General features: G+C 42.5%; 1 long non-coding RNA gene across 1 annotated transcript in view; it reads right to left on the bottom strand.

Moving 5' to 3' along the window:
• Positions 1-16,115, bottom strand: part of LOC132524219 (uncharacterized) — a 29,677-nt gene extending 13,562 nt beyond the window's left edge. Inside the window, exon 1 of the long non-coding RNA XR_009541826.1 lies at positions 15,978-16,115. This is a non-coding gene — a long non-coding RNA (uncharacterized LOC132524219). The remainder of the gene's footprint in view (positions 1-15,977) is intronic.
• Positions 16,116-17,106: the final 991 nt, after the last annotated feature.

Raw genomic sequence — 17,106 nt, 5'->3', positions numbered from 1 at the left:
CCTGTTGGGTTTGCCCTTTGACGTTACTCACTTCTAAGCTCTGGCAACCGACCCTGTCCCTCTTGTCCTCAGGTCTGGGGGTGGAAATGACACTCAATGTTTCTGGCCTTGAGACAATGCACTATCGCTGTGACTTCCTTATAATTTGTCCACAGCTTTGTAAATTGTCCCTTTATTAAATTTTACTAAACTCTTTTCAAAGTATCCATTTTAAGTGTGTCATTGGTTTTCTGCTAGGACCCTGCCATTTCTGCCATGACTCTCATTTTAAAGATAAGGAAATTTATCATCAGTAAACAAGCCGAAGCTTGCCCAGTAAGAAGCAGATAGGCTTGAAATCAGGGCTGTCAGGGCACAAAGTCCCAGCCCTCTAATCATAGAGTTGGTCTTTCTGGTGTGGCCAGCTCCCCAACCTGAGTCCTCTCCTTAATGTAAACTATCAGTTTGTTGGCATCTGACAATAGGATGGGTCAGCAGCCAATCATCAATCAAATAATATCCAAATTTTCATTATAGTGGAGTCTATTTTATATAGGTATAGTATATAGATAATATATAAGATATAGAGATAAATATAATATATAACTATATACATAACTATATATAATATATAACTATATAATATATAACTATAGTATATAACTGTATATAACATATATTATATATAATATGTATGTATCTTCAGGTAGAGTAAGCTTTGAATAAATCATAAAGAGGTATAAAAATACATTCTGGTATCAAAGACTAAACATTGAAGGAAAAAGAAAGAGTTCTTGGGACTTCCCTGGTGGCGCAGTGGTTAAGAATCTGCCTGCCAATGCAGGGGATATGGGTTCGAGCCCTGGTCGGGGAAGAACCCACATGCAGAGGAACAACTAAGCCCGTGTGCCACAACAAGAGAAGCCACCACAATGAGAAGCCCGCCCACCACAACGAAGAGTAGCCCCCGAGCGCCTCAACTAGAGAAAGCCCGTGTGCAGCAACAAAGACCCAACACAGCCAAAAATAAAAATAAATAAAATAAACAAATTTATAAAAAAAAAACCTACAAGTTAACTTGTGAAGAACTCTTTTTTTTTTTAATGAAGTTTTTTTTCTTTATTTTTTTTTGGCTGCGTTGTTTCTTCATTGCTGCACGGGCTTTCTCTAGTTGCAGCGAGCAAGGGCTGCAAGGGCTACTCTTTGTTGCTGTGCGCAGGCTTCTCATTGCTGTGGTTTCTCTTGTTGCAGAGCATGGCCTCTAGGCGCACAGGCTCTAGAGTGCAGGCTCAGTAGTTGTAACGCACGGGCTTAGTTGCTCCGCGGCACGTGGGATCTTCCCCAATCAGGGCTCGAACCTGTGTCCCCTGCATTGGCAGGCGGATTCTTAACCACTGCACCACAGTGGTTAAGAATCTGCCTGCCAATGCAGAGGACACAGGTTAGGGAAGCTCCTAACTTACAGCTTTAAAGTATTCTAATCTAGAATCTCAAAGGACTTCTTTGGAATTCAAAAAAGAAAGAAAGAAAGAAAAAGATTCTAAAATTTATCCAGAAGTAAATTTATCCAGAGTAAACAGACAAGTATAGTCAAAATAATGTTTGAAAAAGATGAAAAATGAGGGGAAGCATTTCTAACCAAACCAAACTAAACCAAACCAAGCCAAACCAAGCATACACACACACAGACACACATACACACACACTTAAAATGAATATCACAGTGCTAGAACTGACATGCAAATAAATGGCTCAGAGTAACTAGAAAAGCAAATTAAAGTATATAAACTAACTCAGCTTATTAAAAGGAAGCATTATAAGTCAACTAGAAAGAGAAGAATCATTCAGTTAATAAAAGGAAAATTGACTTAGGTATCAGGGGGAAATAAATCTATTTAGATTCTCACCTCACAATATTATCCCCATGTGAATCAAAGGGCTAAATGTAGAAAAACAAAATAACAACAAAGCACCACAAAAATTAGAAGGTATATATTTCCTAACAGATTAAAAAGGCTTTTTACACTTAAAATAAATGGGAAAAATTACAAAAGAAAATATGATTCTACCATCTTAAAATCTATTAAAAGTAATTACAAGGCTAACAAAGTTATGAAAATATCTAGAACCAAAAATGCAAATTTTTTCTTAATATATAAATATTTTATAGAAATCAATAAGAAAAACACCAATATGTTTATAAAACAATGTGTAAAAGATAAAGACTGGCAATTAAGTTGCAAGCACCAAAAGAAATTTTTCTTAAATAGAAGAAAATTCAATCTCACTGAGCATTACAGAATGCAAATTTCACAAGAGGAGATTATGTTCAGGACCTTGGTGTAGACAAATTTTCTTTAAAAGGACACAATAAGCATTAACCATAAAGGGAAATAATGGATAAACTGGAATCTGTTTAAAAATGGATCTTTTGCTCATTAAAACACAGCTAAAGAGTAAGAAGGCAACCCAAAGAGTAGAAGAAGAAATTTGATAACTGACAAAAGATTAAGATCTAGAATATAAAAATTTCTTATACAATTCAATAAGAGACAGACAACTTAATTTGAAAATGGGCAAAATACTTGAACAGTTTACTTACAAAAGAGGATATCTCCAAATGGCCAGTAAACATTTGAAAAATTGTTCAAGCTCGTTAATCACCAAGAAATGCAAATGGCATCAGCAATGATATATCAATACACAGCCCAGCCAACTTGCTAAAGTGAAAAAGACTGACATTATCAAGTGTTAACCCAAATTTGGAGAAACTGAAACTCTTAGACACTCCTGGTAGGTATCTAAATTGATATAACCATTTTGGAAATTACTGTCTGGCAGTATTGAAGCTGAATACGGGCATAGCCTACCGCCCAGCAATTCTACTTCTAAGGTGCATGCCAACAAAAATGCATAAACATTGTCACCAAAAGAAATGTACAGAAATGCTTAAAATCTACAACTGAAAACTAACCAAATGTCCATTAACAGCACAATGAACAAGTACAATGTGATATAGTGTATTTATAAAATGGAACACTACACCGAAATGAGAAAATCGAACACGGCTAGTTTATTGCTCTTAGAAGTCAGAATGGCGGTTATTCTTGTGGTAATAGTGACTGGAAGGAGCATGAGGGGGATCCTGAGGATGGCGAATTTGTTCTCTTGCGTGATATGAATGCCGACTCAGGTGTCTTTGCTTTGGGATAATCAGATACTTTCCTGTGTCTTTATCCTTCAACAAAAAGCTTAAAAATAACAATCAGATGACATTTTTAAATGATTTCTAAATTGGTAATTCTCAGTGTTGGCAAGAGTACAGTAAAACAGATGCTTTCATATACTGTTGGCAGAACTGCAAATTGATCCAACCAACCTTCCTGGAAAGCAAATTAGCAATATGCATAAAAATATTTAAAAGTCCATGCTCTTTGATCCATTAATTCCACCTACACGAATCTATCTTTTTTTTTTTTTTTGCGGTACGCGGGCCTCTCACTGCTGTGGCCTCTCCCTTTGTGGAGCACAGGCTCCAGACGTGCAGGGTCAGCGGCCATGGCTCACGGGCCTAGCCGCTCCGCGGCATGTGGGATCTTCCTGGACCGGGGCACGAACCCATGTCCCCTGCATCGGCAGGTGGACTCTCAACCACTGCGCCACCAGGGAAGCCCACAAATCTATCTTAAGGTAATAATTCACTCCAAAAAATGACAAGGAAAATTATGACAGTACACAAAACTATGTGTAAAACTATGTACATATAATAAAATCCCAACTATTTTAAATATGTTTAGAAAAAAAGAAAAGACTGAAAGGAAATATGCCAAAATATGACTGTATGGGCTGAATGTTTGTGCCCACTCCCCTTCTACCCTCCCCTCCCACTACAAGTCATATCAAAGTCCTAAACCCCAGTTTGATGGTATTTGGAGATGGCCTTTGGGAGGTAATTAGGTTCAGAATAGGTCATAGTGGGGATGGGGGAACGACTCTCATCATGAGATTAGTGCCCTTAGAAGAAGAGGAAGAGGGCTTCCCTGGTGGTGCAGTGGCTGAGAATCTGCCTGCCAATGCAGGGGACACAGGTTCGAGCCCTGGTCTGGGAAGATCCCACATGCCACAGAGCAACTGGGTCCATGAGCCACAACTACTGAGCCTGCGCATCTGGAGCCTGTGCTCCGCAACAAGAGAGGCCGCAACAGTGAGAGGCGCGTGCACCACGAGGAAGAGTGGCCCCCGCTCGCCGCAACTAGAGAAAGGCCTCTCACGGAAACAAAGACCCAGCACAGCCCAAAAATTAATTAATTAATTAATTAATTAATTGTCTTTGTCACCCTGGATCTCTTTTTTTTTCTATAAAACTTTTTTAAAGTATTAAAACACCAAATACTAAATACGTTAGCATGACAGTATGTCTAGACCCACCTAGTTCTTTTCTATGTAGTGTTCCACAGTATGCATTACTTTTATAATCAAAATTTTGAAAAGTGCATATTATTTTATTTTAAAGGAGTTTAGATGCACATTTCAAATTGATTCACGTTTCCTGAATATGTTTCTGTCTGCGTGTGAGCTATGAAGCAGGAATTCTTTAGTCTCTGTTTAATTTTTCATCAAAGATGGTTCGTGAAAGGGTGCATTGCTGAACTGGAAGGCATTCTTATACTGAACACTTTATCAATAAAGACTCCTGTTTGCACAGTGGAAAAGCAATATTATTATTTAGAAACTCCCTTGAGGAAATGTGCTTTTCACACACAGAATGGATTATTTGTCTAAATGTCAAATGACTCTTCTTAATTTTTGTAAATATCCTTCATGCCCAGGAAACAGTAGGTTGGATATTTTGTGACTCATAATTGCCTCTATTACCCTAGATATAGCTTAAATCTTTGATTACACTCAGTTCCATACATTTCTGTATACTGTCTTATGATGCAATCATTTCATGCCTCCTTAGTTTAAGTATTTAAGCCTTGCATCCCTCAAATATGGTAACTTCCTGGAGAAAAGGTTTCTTTTATCTATATGTAGACAAAATAAAACCCAGGCACCCACCTGGCTCTGTCTCATCAGGGAATTGCAGACTGATTCTAGCAGTTGAGAGTAATTAGAATCTGAGTAACTAGAATCTTGCTGGCATCTCTCAAATATCATTAGAGAGGATCCGACACATTGCCTATGTTAACATTTCTCCAATGCTCTTTCCCTAGTCCTCTGCATCCCATACCCTTCTCAAAAATCTGCCCGAAAACCTCTCTCCCTATAGCTCACTCTAGTCTCTCCCTTTTAAAAGCCAGTTCCCATCCTTGCTTCTTTGTTCTTCCCAACGGATTACCTGTAATCCATAGTTCAGGACCCTGGAGTAGAGGCAGACGTGGAAGGGAACGATCCCACCAGACGACACCAAAAGTGACCTAGCAGGAGGGAGGAAGACATGAGGGATGGGACAAGATCTAAATATTTTTGCTTAATAAAGTTTTTTTTGTTATTTTTTAAAGAAGATGCTGGGGGTAGGACTTTATTAATTAATTAATTTATTTTTGCTGTGTTGGGTCTTTTCTGTGCAAGGGCTTTCTCTAGTTGTGGCAAGTGGGGGCCACTCTTCATCGCGATGCGTGGGCCTCTCACTATCGCGGTCTCTCTTGTTGTGGAGCACAGGCTCCAGACGCGCAGGCTCAGTAGTTGTGGCTCACGGGCCTAGTTGCTCCGCGGCATGTGGGATCCTCATGCCGAACATGTGGGATCCACATGTTCGACCAGGGCTCGAACCCGTGTCCCCTGCATTAGCAGGCAGATTCTCAACCACTGCACCACCAGGGAAGCCCTTAAAAAAGTTTTATATTTGTTAAATATACCTACTGTGACTATATTTTTCAGGTGGACAATTTATATCTAACGATCTAGAACTGGGAAGCATAGTGAAGCTGGGATTATTTTGGAAAATCAAGAGAGAAGTTTTTTGCAGTTTGTTGGTTTGTTTCTTGAGAAGAGGAAGAAAGTCACATTTACTGAGCACAAGCTACTGTGGGATGCCCCTTTTGTTTAGGGGCATGTTATGTTGTTTAGCTAGCACAATACCCTGAGAGGGATGTATTATTGTCTCCATTTCACACGTGCGGAATGTAATAGGCACTTTTGGCATATCTGTCCCTCTCCTAAGGAGCACTGCGTTCTCTAGGAATTGTCCCATCGAATTCCCCCATCCACAGAGGTAACTTCTTCTCTGGCTGCCACTGATTGGGCCAGAGGTGTGAGTATATGGCATGAGGCAGGCCAATCAGATATTCTCTCACAGAAGTTTGGAATCAGGACTCAGAGAGAGTGGTGGCTGGAGCTGTAACTGGTCAAACAATTCATGCACTCTGAGAGTGGATCCTAGTGTCTGGAGAATCTTTGGGATGAGTGGTATGAAAATTCACATTCAGGGCTCCCCTGGTGGCACAGTGGTTAGGAATCGCCTGCCAGTACAGGGGACATGGGTTCCAGTCCTGGTCCAGGAAGATCTCACATGCTGCAGAGCAACTAAACCTGTGCGCCATGACTCTGAGCCTGTGCTCTAGAGCCTGTGAGCCACAACTACTGAGCCCACATGCCACAACTACTGAGCCTGCAAGCCACAACTACTGAAGCCTGCGGGCCTAGAGCCCATGCTCTGCAACAAGAGAAGCCACCGCAGTGAGAAGCCTGTGCCCCACAATGAAGAGTAGCCCCCACTCGCCGCAACTAGAGAAAGCCCGCGTGCAGCAACAAAGACCTAACGCAACCAAAAATAAATAAATTAATTAATTAATTAAAAAAAAAGAAAATTCACAATCAGCTGTGGAAACTGTGAGAAAGTTAACGCCCCTGCTTAGAAAAAGGCTGAGAGATGGAGGATTCTGTTAGGGCTGGGATGGGTTGGGGAAGGGGAGACTCCAGAGCAAACTAGATAATGGGTTTGGGGTGAGGCGGAAGAGAAGAACCCTTGATTAGTGGGCTGCGGGGAAGTTTTGGGAGCAGAGCGGGGATCTGAAAAACATGCCGGGCAGTGTGCAGGGTAACCCCTTCTCTGGCCTTCCTATGACCTCCTCAGTGACATGGGGTGAGCATCTCATGTTTTCAGAGAGCAGGCTGTTTCTGGAGCAGTGCTGAGCCCTGTGTCAGTGCTGGTGTGGGACAGGAGCAACACCGCACATGGGACGGCTGGCTTTTGGGCTAAAGGAGTGAATGCAGGGGCTGTGGGAGGTCCCTGTGGAGGACCAGCAGGTAAGCTGGGCCGTGCAGAGAGAAGATAGCCGGCATGAAGAGAGAAATAAAGGTGAGCAACAGAGTAACTAAGAGTTTTGTTTTGTAGGTGGTGGTGGTGTTTTGTTATTCCCAGGTCTTGGTTCTACTTCTTTGCAGAAGCCCAGATTCTTTCCTGGCCTTGCTTTCTGGGAGACATTCTTGTATACTTATTACAAATTCTCTTTTTTAGTTAGCCCAGCTCAAAGTTGGGTACTATTACTTGTGACCAAAAACCTTACTAAGTGCAAGGAATCTGTGGTTCCTAGAGATTAAGTAAATTGAGAAAATTTCTGTGGCTTCTTAGTGGTAGGAGTTGGGGTACAAGCCTGTCTCCTCGTGCTCTTTTCCTCACACTCTCTGCTCAGTCATGATGGCCACATTGCTATTCCACAAACACACCAATCTCACCCCCATCTTAGTGGGCTCTGTTTGCCCTGCTCAGAACAGGCCCAAAGGCCACTCCCTCATCTCATCCAGGTCTCAATTCAAATGTCACTCAGAGATACCTACCCTGACAACCTCATCTAATATAGACACTCTCTAACCTCTTTCTCTGCTTTTTTTTTTCAGTTTTACTGAAATATAACTGACATAGCACTGTATAAGGTTAAAGTGTACAGCATAATGACTTGACTTACATATATGTAAATATATTGTGAAATGATTACCACAACAAGTTTAGTTAACAGCCATCATCTCATATAGTTACCAAGAAAAAGGAAACAGTTTTTTTCCTTGCGATGAGAACTTTTAGGATCTACTCTCTTAGCAACTTTTAAGTACACCATACGGCAGTGTTAACTATAGTCACCATGTTGTACATTACATCCCTAGTACTTATTTATCTTATAACTGGGGCTTTTGCATATTTTGACTATCTTCACCCAATTTCTCCACCCTCGCCTCTGGCAACCATCAATGTATTCTCTGTCTCTATGAGTTTGGTTTTTTTAGATCCCACATATAAGTGAGATCGTACGGTATTTGGCTTTCTCTGACTTGTTTCACTCAGCATAATGCCTTCCATGTCTATCCATGTTTTTGCAAATGTCAGAATTTCCTTCTTTTTTTTATGGCTGAATAATATTTATATAATATATATAATATATATATACATGTCACATTTTCTTTATCCATTCATCTGTCAATAGACACTTAAGGTTGTTTCCGTGTCTTCACTATTGTAAATGATGCTGCAGTGAACGTGGGATGCAGATATCTCTTCAAGTTAGTGATTTCATTTCTTGCAGATAAATACCCAGAAGTGGAATTGCTGGAACATATGGTAGTTCTATTTTTAACTTTTTGAGGACCCTCCATACTGTTATCCATAACGGCTGCACCAATGTACATTCTCACCAACAGTGTACAAGGGTTGCCTTTTCTCCACACCTTCACCAGCATTTGTTATCTCTTGTCTTTTTGATAATAGCGATTCTAACAGGCATAAGGTGATATTTCATTGTGGTTTTAATTTGCATTTCCCTGATGATAAGTGATATTGAGCACCTTTTCATGTACCTGTTGGCCATTTGTGTATCTTCTTTGGAAAACTGCCTATTCAGTTTCTTTGTCCATGTTTAACCGGATTATCATTATTATTACTATATATTTTTGCTATTGAGGTATATGAATTCTTTATATATTTTGGATGTCAACTTTTTTTTATCAGCTATATGATTTGCAAATATTTTTTCCATTCCGTATGTTGTCTTTTCATTTTGTCCATCATTTCTTTCATTGTGCACAAGTTTTTTAGTTCGATGTAGGTTCTATACACTGACAATACATTCTTTTATTTAAAGTGGATTAGACAAATTTACTTTTTCTCCCTTCCTCTCCCCAATGCTCCCTGCTTCATTCACATCTTTTTTCTTAGATTGATGAAACCTGGCCCCCGTCCTCAGCCTCTATCCTCACATGGTAGAAAGAAGCTATTATTATTATTAGTTTTAGTAACTTATCACTACCTGGATTTATGTTACATATTTATTTGTGTACTTGTTTCTCTACCACCCCGCCCCCCAACTCCCCACCAGAATATAAGCTCCCGGAGGGCTGGGTTCAACCCTTGTTCACTGCTGTATTTTCAGCACACTGACCAGAACTGTATTTGACATATAGAAGGCACTCAACAAATACTCATTTAATTAATCAATCCATTAAACCCTGACCTGTTTCTGACTTCCATGCTGTTTTCATGGTCTCTAAGTACTTGATGCAATTCTAGAAACACTCAGAAAAACCCTACTGGATTAAGGATGGAAATAATGTCTGAAGGACATCTGTGGAGCTCGGCTGATTAGCATGCAGGGAAGAGGGATGTCCGCTAGCTGCTCAGTACACTGAGGGGAGGTAGGAACCTGGAGCAGCATGCTCCAGCCCAGCCTCTAGGAGAACAGAACTGAAAGCTGGTAAATTCATTTCTACTGGTTTTCCCTTAGTTAGTGCTTCTGGCCTGGGGAAACAAAGCTTCAGCGACAGTAAAAATGCTTTTGTTCCTGTGGTACCACATGTTAAATCACAAATGACATCTACTTTGTTCTTGGGTTAATGCTACTTTCTGGGTCTGCTCTGTAAGGTTGTTCCCTGTCCCCAGTTGGCCTGAGACAGGGTCTGGCTTGCTGAGAGTCCCCTGTCCCTATAACTATACAAGAGGAAAGCTGCTGGAGACTGACTTGGGATGTCTAAACACCACCAGGAAGGACCAGCTGAGGAAGGAGGCAGGAGAAATGGAGACATATTCTAATCCAAGCCTCGCTAGACACTTTCAGCGTATCATTTTGAAACCACATTATCAAACACAGGGTCACTTTGCTCATGGCTTTCAGATTCTGCCCCCAACACATATACCAATGTTGATGAGGCTTCTAACCAGTTACCACAACACGTGTGTTTAATCTGTTGCTTTTACCAATGGGCTAATGAAAAGATGCAAGTAGCCGGAGAGGTCATACCAATCCACAACCAGTACTGGAAAAGAAAATTGAAAAAATGAATACTAATATTAGCATGTACCTATATGTAACTCTTTCATCTAAACTTCTTCACCTTCAGAGCACTTAATTTTAACAAGAAACTCACCAGGATTAAATGGCTGATTTGGCTAATTAGTGGCAAGGCCAGGACTCAAATTCAGAACTCTTGACTCCAAGATAAGGGTTCTTCCTGCTGCAACTGCCTCTCTATCTTTGCATTCAAAGAATGGCTTGCTGTTAAAATTATTTTTCATGACTATGTTATATAGCTAAATAAGCAGAGTCTTTAAGGGCTACCCATTCAGAGAAAGCTAGAGATAAATCAGCAGCCTTTAAAAAAACAGGTAGTTTTAATTTGGTAAATGACAACAGGAAGCCAGACATTTACCCACGTTTGGATGATCAACCTGTTTTCTAATGAGAGCCAAGCCTGAGGCAATGAGAAGATGCAGAGACTGATTTACAGCAAGCCATGGCCACTGCCCAGGGAGGCAGGGCCTGAAGTGTTCCTACCAGCTGTGTGCAGTCAAGGTCACCAAGTGGTTCAGTCCCACAAGTGACAAAGACCACTTTGCTCCTTGACTGACTCCTACCAAAATTAAAAACCTGGCAGTTGAAATGGCCGAGCACCAGACACCTGATAGAAAATGAAGTGTTGAGTTCAGTAACTCTCTGCCTAATTCCAGCAATTTTGAAGATGTTAATAATTAATTCCAACTTTCCCTCCCTTCCACCACTCACTCATAATGGACAAAGGAGAGTCAATGTTTGCTTGAACTACCCAGATAATTGCTTAATTCTTTCCACTTGCCTGGGCATGTTCTGAAAGCACACATATCAATTATCACCAGGAAGTAGTGGCTTTCCCCCTTACCTCTTTGTTTTGTTTATCATTTTTTTAAGAGTGTAATGTAACCAAAGGGCTAGCCCAGTGCCCAAATGCTGAGACATGTAAAAAGATGGGGTGGCAGAAGGAGAAAGGCCCTGACTGTGTACAGAGAACTGCAGGTGGAGGAAAGGGCTTACGGGAGAGAAGGACAGCAGGAAGAAATGTCTTTAAACTTTAGTTTAAAGATCGTGCAGATTTTGACCCAACAATTCTACTTCTGAGAATTTATCCTTATATTAGTTGGGGTCTAACCTGGAAAAGAGAAACCCCTCTGAGTATTTACAGCAGGGGCTCCGCAGAGCTCATCACCATCAAGGAGCCCCTCCAACTCCTTAAGGTTGATGGGACCTAGGTGAGAGGTAGCATAATCAAGCCACAGGCTAGGGTCACCTAACAGAAGCAGGACCTCGATGGACCTGTTGCAGCAGTGGGACCACAGAGGAGAGACATAGCCACAGTGAGCCATGAGCTTCCCTCTCCTTCCAACTCTAGTCTCCCAGTTCCACCTGCCACTGGACAAATCCATCAGGAAACGCGCTAACGCAGGAGCCTGAGAAGCTCAGCCTGCAGGGGTCCGCCCACTCCCATGATGCAGAGCAGAACCCAGGGAGGGCAGGTAGTGCATCTGAGGGCTCACACGCAGGCCCAGAAAAGCAAACTAGAGTGACATAATGGGTACCAAATGCTGGCAAATGGATAGACGAAGTCATAGATGCTTCCACCCAATCATAAAGAGTAAGTTTGGATTTAAGAGAAATGACATCATCAGAAGCATTCCAGGAAAAGAAGTCCTGGAAAATGTAACCGAAATATAGATAGAATAAAAGCTAACGTTAGGATAAATAAAAATAGACTACACATATGTAAATGATAAGAGAAAGAGGAAAATAACCCTCGCTGAAGTAGGGAAAGCATGCCAAGACACACTAAACATTACAGCTTACTTTCTCACAAACGAGCTGGGCCTTATTTATGAGTAGAGTGTCAAAATAATTCCTTGTGACATGAGATGGGATGGAGGCAGTGATAAAGAATCATAGAAAGTATACCAGTTATCTTAGGGAATTAAGAGGTACAAATTATAATACTAGGTAGAGGGCTTCCCTGGTGGCGCAGTGGTTGAGAGTCCACCTGCCAATGCAGGGGACACGGGTTTGTGCCCCGGTCCAGAAAGATCCCACATGCCACCCAGGGCGGCTGTCCGGAGCCTGTGTTCCGCAATGGGAGGGGCCCCAACAGTGAGAGACCCGCATATCGAAAAAATAATAATAATAATAATAATAGGTAGAAAATAAATATGATACAAGGGTGAAATGTACGGTACAGGGAATGTAGCCAACATTTTATAGCTATAAATGGAGTATAATCTATAAAAATTTTGAATCACTGTTGTACACCTGAAACTAATATAATATTGTAAATCAAATATTCCTCAATAAAAAATTAAAATAAAATAAAATAAAATAAAATAAAATGAGCACCACACACACATGAAATTATCCTGTGTATCTTGAGGTCCTAACACATGTCCAGGTACTTGTTCAGTGTCTTAAAATCCTGATAGATGATAGGATATGAAGGATGACAGTAACACAAGTGTCATAGTGAAACTGTGGTATAGAACCTTAGGGGCATGACAGAATAGATTAAAAATCAACAGGTAGGGACTTCACTGGTGGCGCAGTGGTTAGAATCTGCCTGCCAATGCAGGGGACATGGGTTCGAGCCCTGGTCTGGGAAAATCCCACTTGCCGCGGAGCAACTAAGCCCATGAGCCACAACTACTGAGCCTGCGCTCTAGAGGCACGAGCCACAAATACTGAGCCCGCGTGCCACAACTACTGAAGCCCGCACGCCTAGAACCTGTGCTCCACAACAAGAGAAGCCACCGCAATGAGAAGCTCGCACACCACGACAAAGAGTAGCCCTCACTCGTAGCAACTAGAGAAAGCCCGCATGCAACAATGAACACCTAACGCAGCCAAAAATAAATAAATAAATAAAAACCAACAGGCAACTCAAAAGGAGGACAACAAAGGACAACCTAATTGTTATTTTGCCAAGGAAAACCTAAACAAAAAATAGCTATGAACTACAAATACCGTCTATCACTAAAGAAATAGGAGGACAAAAAAGTCTTAAGCCAAGACTTTAAACTAAATACACTTAGATAAAATAAAGCTAATTACATTATACGATTTTTCTCCTTTTGCTACAAAGTGGTATTTGGTAACCACTGGACTTTATGACCCCTGAATGTCTTCCTAGTCCCAAGATTCTCTGATCCTGCCCTATTTTGTTAAAGCAGTTTGTGTTTTGTGGGAGGCATAAGCTGAAGAAATTGTTAGGGTTAAGAGCAGATTTAAATTTAATTAATATCCAGCCAGGAGATTGACTTGCCATTGATCACCACTAAAAAATCCTATTAGGAGGGGGAAAATTGGTCTCCTCAGCAAAAAGAAAGAGTAAACATACTGGCCACACCCTCATCTGTAGCAGCCCCCTTCACCATGTTTGTGCCACGTGAACTTAACTTCCTTTGGCGACAGCTCTTTAGACCACACTTAGCACCCGATCCCAGTGTAATCAATGTCCAGACTAGTCAGAAGTTTAGGGGGTGTCCTGGTGTGAGAAACATTGTCCAAACAGGGGTGGTGATGGCTCAACAGACTCTTGCTCTTTTTGAGAATCTGACTATGATATTTACATGGAGAGAATTTAGTTCCTGATTGTTCTGATGGTGTACTGTCGCGAAGCTGGAGACTTCCCGCTACCAAAAGAGGCAGCAGCTCTCTCAGTGGCCCAGTTCTGCAATGTGGCTTTGTGAGTGGTTCCTGAAAGCCTAATCTTGAGTCTTTCTTTTCCCCTCCTAATGACTTAATACCCCATTTAATATCTGTAACAAATCCTTTCCTGCTTTAACTGGTTAGAGGGGATTCTGTTCTCTGAAACTGGCCCCTGACTGATACAAATGTAAGTCCTGCATTAAAAGCATTATAACCTTTTGGGGATATAGGCATATAAACAAATCACTGAGGATATGCTATGATTCATGTACATAGAGAGTATACCAGGTGCATAAGGAGTGAGTGCCTAAACTTGAGGGTGCCAAGGAAAGATTCACAGGGAAGGTAGCACTGTAACTTGAAAACTATGTATGGGAGGTTAGCAGAAGGACAAGGAGAGGAGGGCATTCTACACCAAGGAAATGGCAAAGGTATAGAAGATGAGAGAGTAGGGGTAGAGAGTTGAGTTTAGGGACAAGAACGAGAACAGAGGCTGGTCAGGCTGCAGGTGCAGGTGTGTTAGAGCTGTGAGAAGCTTCAGAAATGATCTAGTGTAGTCCATTTATTTTATACATCCAAAAACTGAAGCCAGAGAAATGAAATGACCAGCTCAAGACCAAACACTAACTTTACTATCCATGCTAGAGCACAGGCCTTCTAACTCCCAGGCCAGTGTCTTTCCAGGTGGCATACATGGATTCCTAAATCCTCCTGTGGTGGTGAATCTTAACAAACAACAGAATTTAGAAAGCAGGTGAGTGACAAAATGTCTACAGATCAAGAAAGATAAGGGAGTTGGGAAGGGTGAGTACCTCTGTGAGCACCCCAAGCCACAGCGGCAAGAGCTGCGTCTGACTTCACTGCCCCACGTGCCCCACAGCCCATCTCAGGGGACGCCTGTGTGGCACATTCCTGTCACCGCAGCCCTTTGCCTACTGCATGCTTCCAGTGGTCCCATGTGGGTCAGTAGTCGTGGCTCTGTCCCATAAACCAAAGACCACTTGGTACCCTGATCACTGGACATAAAGAAAGAAGAAGAGTGTAGGTAGATTTGCTCCAATCTGTGACTGCTCTTGGAAAAATATTCCAGGGATCATGCTCTCTCCTTAATCCTCCACGTCCAATATCCGTCTATCTCTCTCTTTACCATCTATCCATTTGTCCATCCATCCACCCCTCCCACCACTTATCTGTCAGTGTTTCTACCTATCTGTTTATTCATGTATCTATAGCTATAAGGTCAAATACTCATCCAGGGCTTACCCTATGTCAGGCAGTTCTCCTAGTGCGTTACAGAAATTAATTCAGTCCTTGTAATCCTGACAACAGCCCTGCGATGTGGGTATTTTCTCCCCATTTTACAGATGAGGAAATTAGAGAGGTTAAGTAACTTGCCCAAGTTAACATAACTTATATCTGTCTGCCTACCTTCGTGTTCACACCCCTTCTCCTTCCTTGAAGGGTAACTTCCCATCCTATTGATGACCAAGTTTGTTGGTTCTATTTCCTAATTATCTCTCAATCTGTCTCCTTTTAATTTAGTTCCAGCTTCCTCCCCAGCCACCCAGCCAGCCCCGATTTTGGATGATTGTCACTCTCCCCGCGAATCACTCTGGTTTCAACCTCCACTTCCTTTTCCTCCGTACCTCACGAATGTTTCCCTGGCACAGGCAGAGGGATCTTTCTAAATGATGTTTCTCAAGACCCTAGACACGTTCAAACATCATAGTTGAGAACCTCTGTTAGAAAAAACATGCAGGGACTTCCCTGGTGTTCCAGTGGTTAAGACACCATGCTTCCACTGCAGGGGGCCCGGGATTGATCCCTGGTAGAGGCACTAAGATCCCGCGTGCCATAAGGTGTGGCCAAAAACCACCAACAACAAACATACGTATGAGCATCTCTCTCAAACCTGCTTAAAACCCTAAAATGAGTTTGTGAATTCAACGAACATTTGTTACGCCTTCCCATGTCAGCCACTGGGCTAGGTGGCGGGGAGGTAGCAGTAAATAAGCCCCATCCTCATGAAGCTTGCTGTCTAGAGGGGATGACAGATGTGGAACAAATACTCACAGAAGTGTTCAGTGCTTCACAGAAGTGCGGGCAGGGGCACCAGAGCCTGCGGGTCCAGAAACCGCACCCTGCAGGATCTGAAATTTCAGCCACAACGTGAAGGACGAGCGGGAGTCAGCTGGGCCGCGTGGCTGAGTGGGCAGCAGAGACAGGCTGAGCATCCTGGTCAGAAAGGACGGGCACGGTTCTCAGTGAGGAGAAGGGCACGGTGAGTCCTGCAATCAGGAGAAGCAGGTGAGGCCGGGCCGGGGAAAGCGGCAGGCGTTGGGGTCTGGTGTACCACAGGGCAGGGTACTGGTCCTCCTCCCAGGGCAAATAAAGGTTGTCTTTTTTTTTAGAAATCAACTTTATTGAGGTATAATTTAAACACAGTAAAATGCCCCCATGTTAAAAGTGTACAGTTCAATGAGCAGCCAGCACCGCCATCAAGACACAGCATGTTTCTTTCACTCAGAAAGTTGCCCCATGCTCCTTTGCAGTTAGCCCCCCTCCTCTGGCAACCACTGCTCTGCTTTCTCTTTTAGTCTGGATTAGTTTCACCTGTTCTGGAACTCAAATGAAGAGATTTAAGAACAGCCGTGATCCCTCAGAACAGATTGGAGGCAGCAAGAATGGATGAGAGAGAGCCATTAGCAGGCTTCGGTAGTATCCAGGCAGGAGCTGGACTGTGCAGGTGACAGCAGGCATGGAGAAGAGGGGAAGACACGACACGTTACTGAGGCAGTTAGGATGGAATCCAGTTCCTCGGCCTGTCCTCCAAGCCCCTGGACCCCTGAGCCCAAGCCTGTCCTTCCTACCATAAAGGCCACACACACTGTGCTCCAGCCACGGAGAGCTACTCCCCACTCCCAGGGCCAGCCAAGGTCCTCCGTACATCCAAGCCTTTGCACCGCGCTGTCACCGTTCCTCAAAAGCCTCCTTTCTCCCTTCTGGTATAGTTTCGATACCCATTCATGACCTAGCCTGACCTCTTCTGGGAAACATTTCCTAGCTCCACCTGGCAGACTGATTATTTCTTTCTCTACCATCTCTAAGATCTTGTTATAATTTGTACAAGTACTTGTGTGTCTTAATCCCCCACTAGACTGGAAGCTCCTTAAAGATAGGAGCTCTGTCCTCATCATCTTTG

This window comes from Lagenorhynchus albirostris, chromosome 8 (assembly GCF_949774975.1).
Source record: "Lagenorhynchus albirostris chromosome 8, mLagAlb1.1, whole genome shotgun sequence".
Taxonomy (NCBI): Eukaryota; Metazoa; Chordata; class Mammalia; order Artiodactyla; family Delphinidae; genus Lagenorhynchus; species Lagenorhynchus albirostris.
The sequence above is the reverse complement of the archived record's forward strand: the minus strand, read 5'-3'. Positions and strand labels throughout refer to the sequence as shown.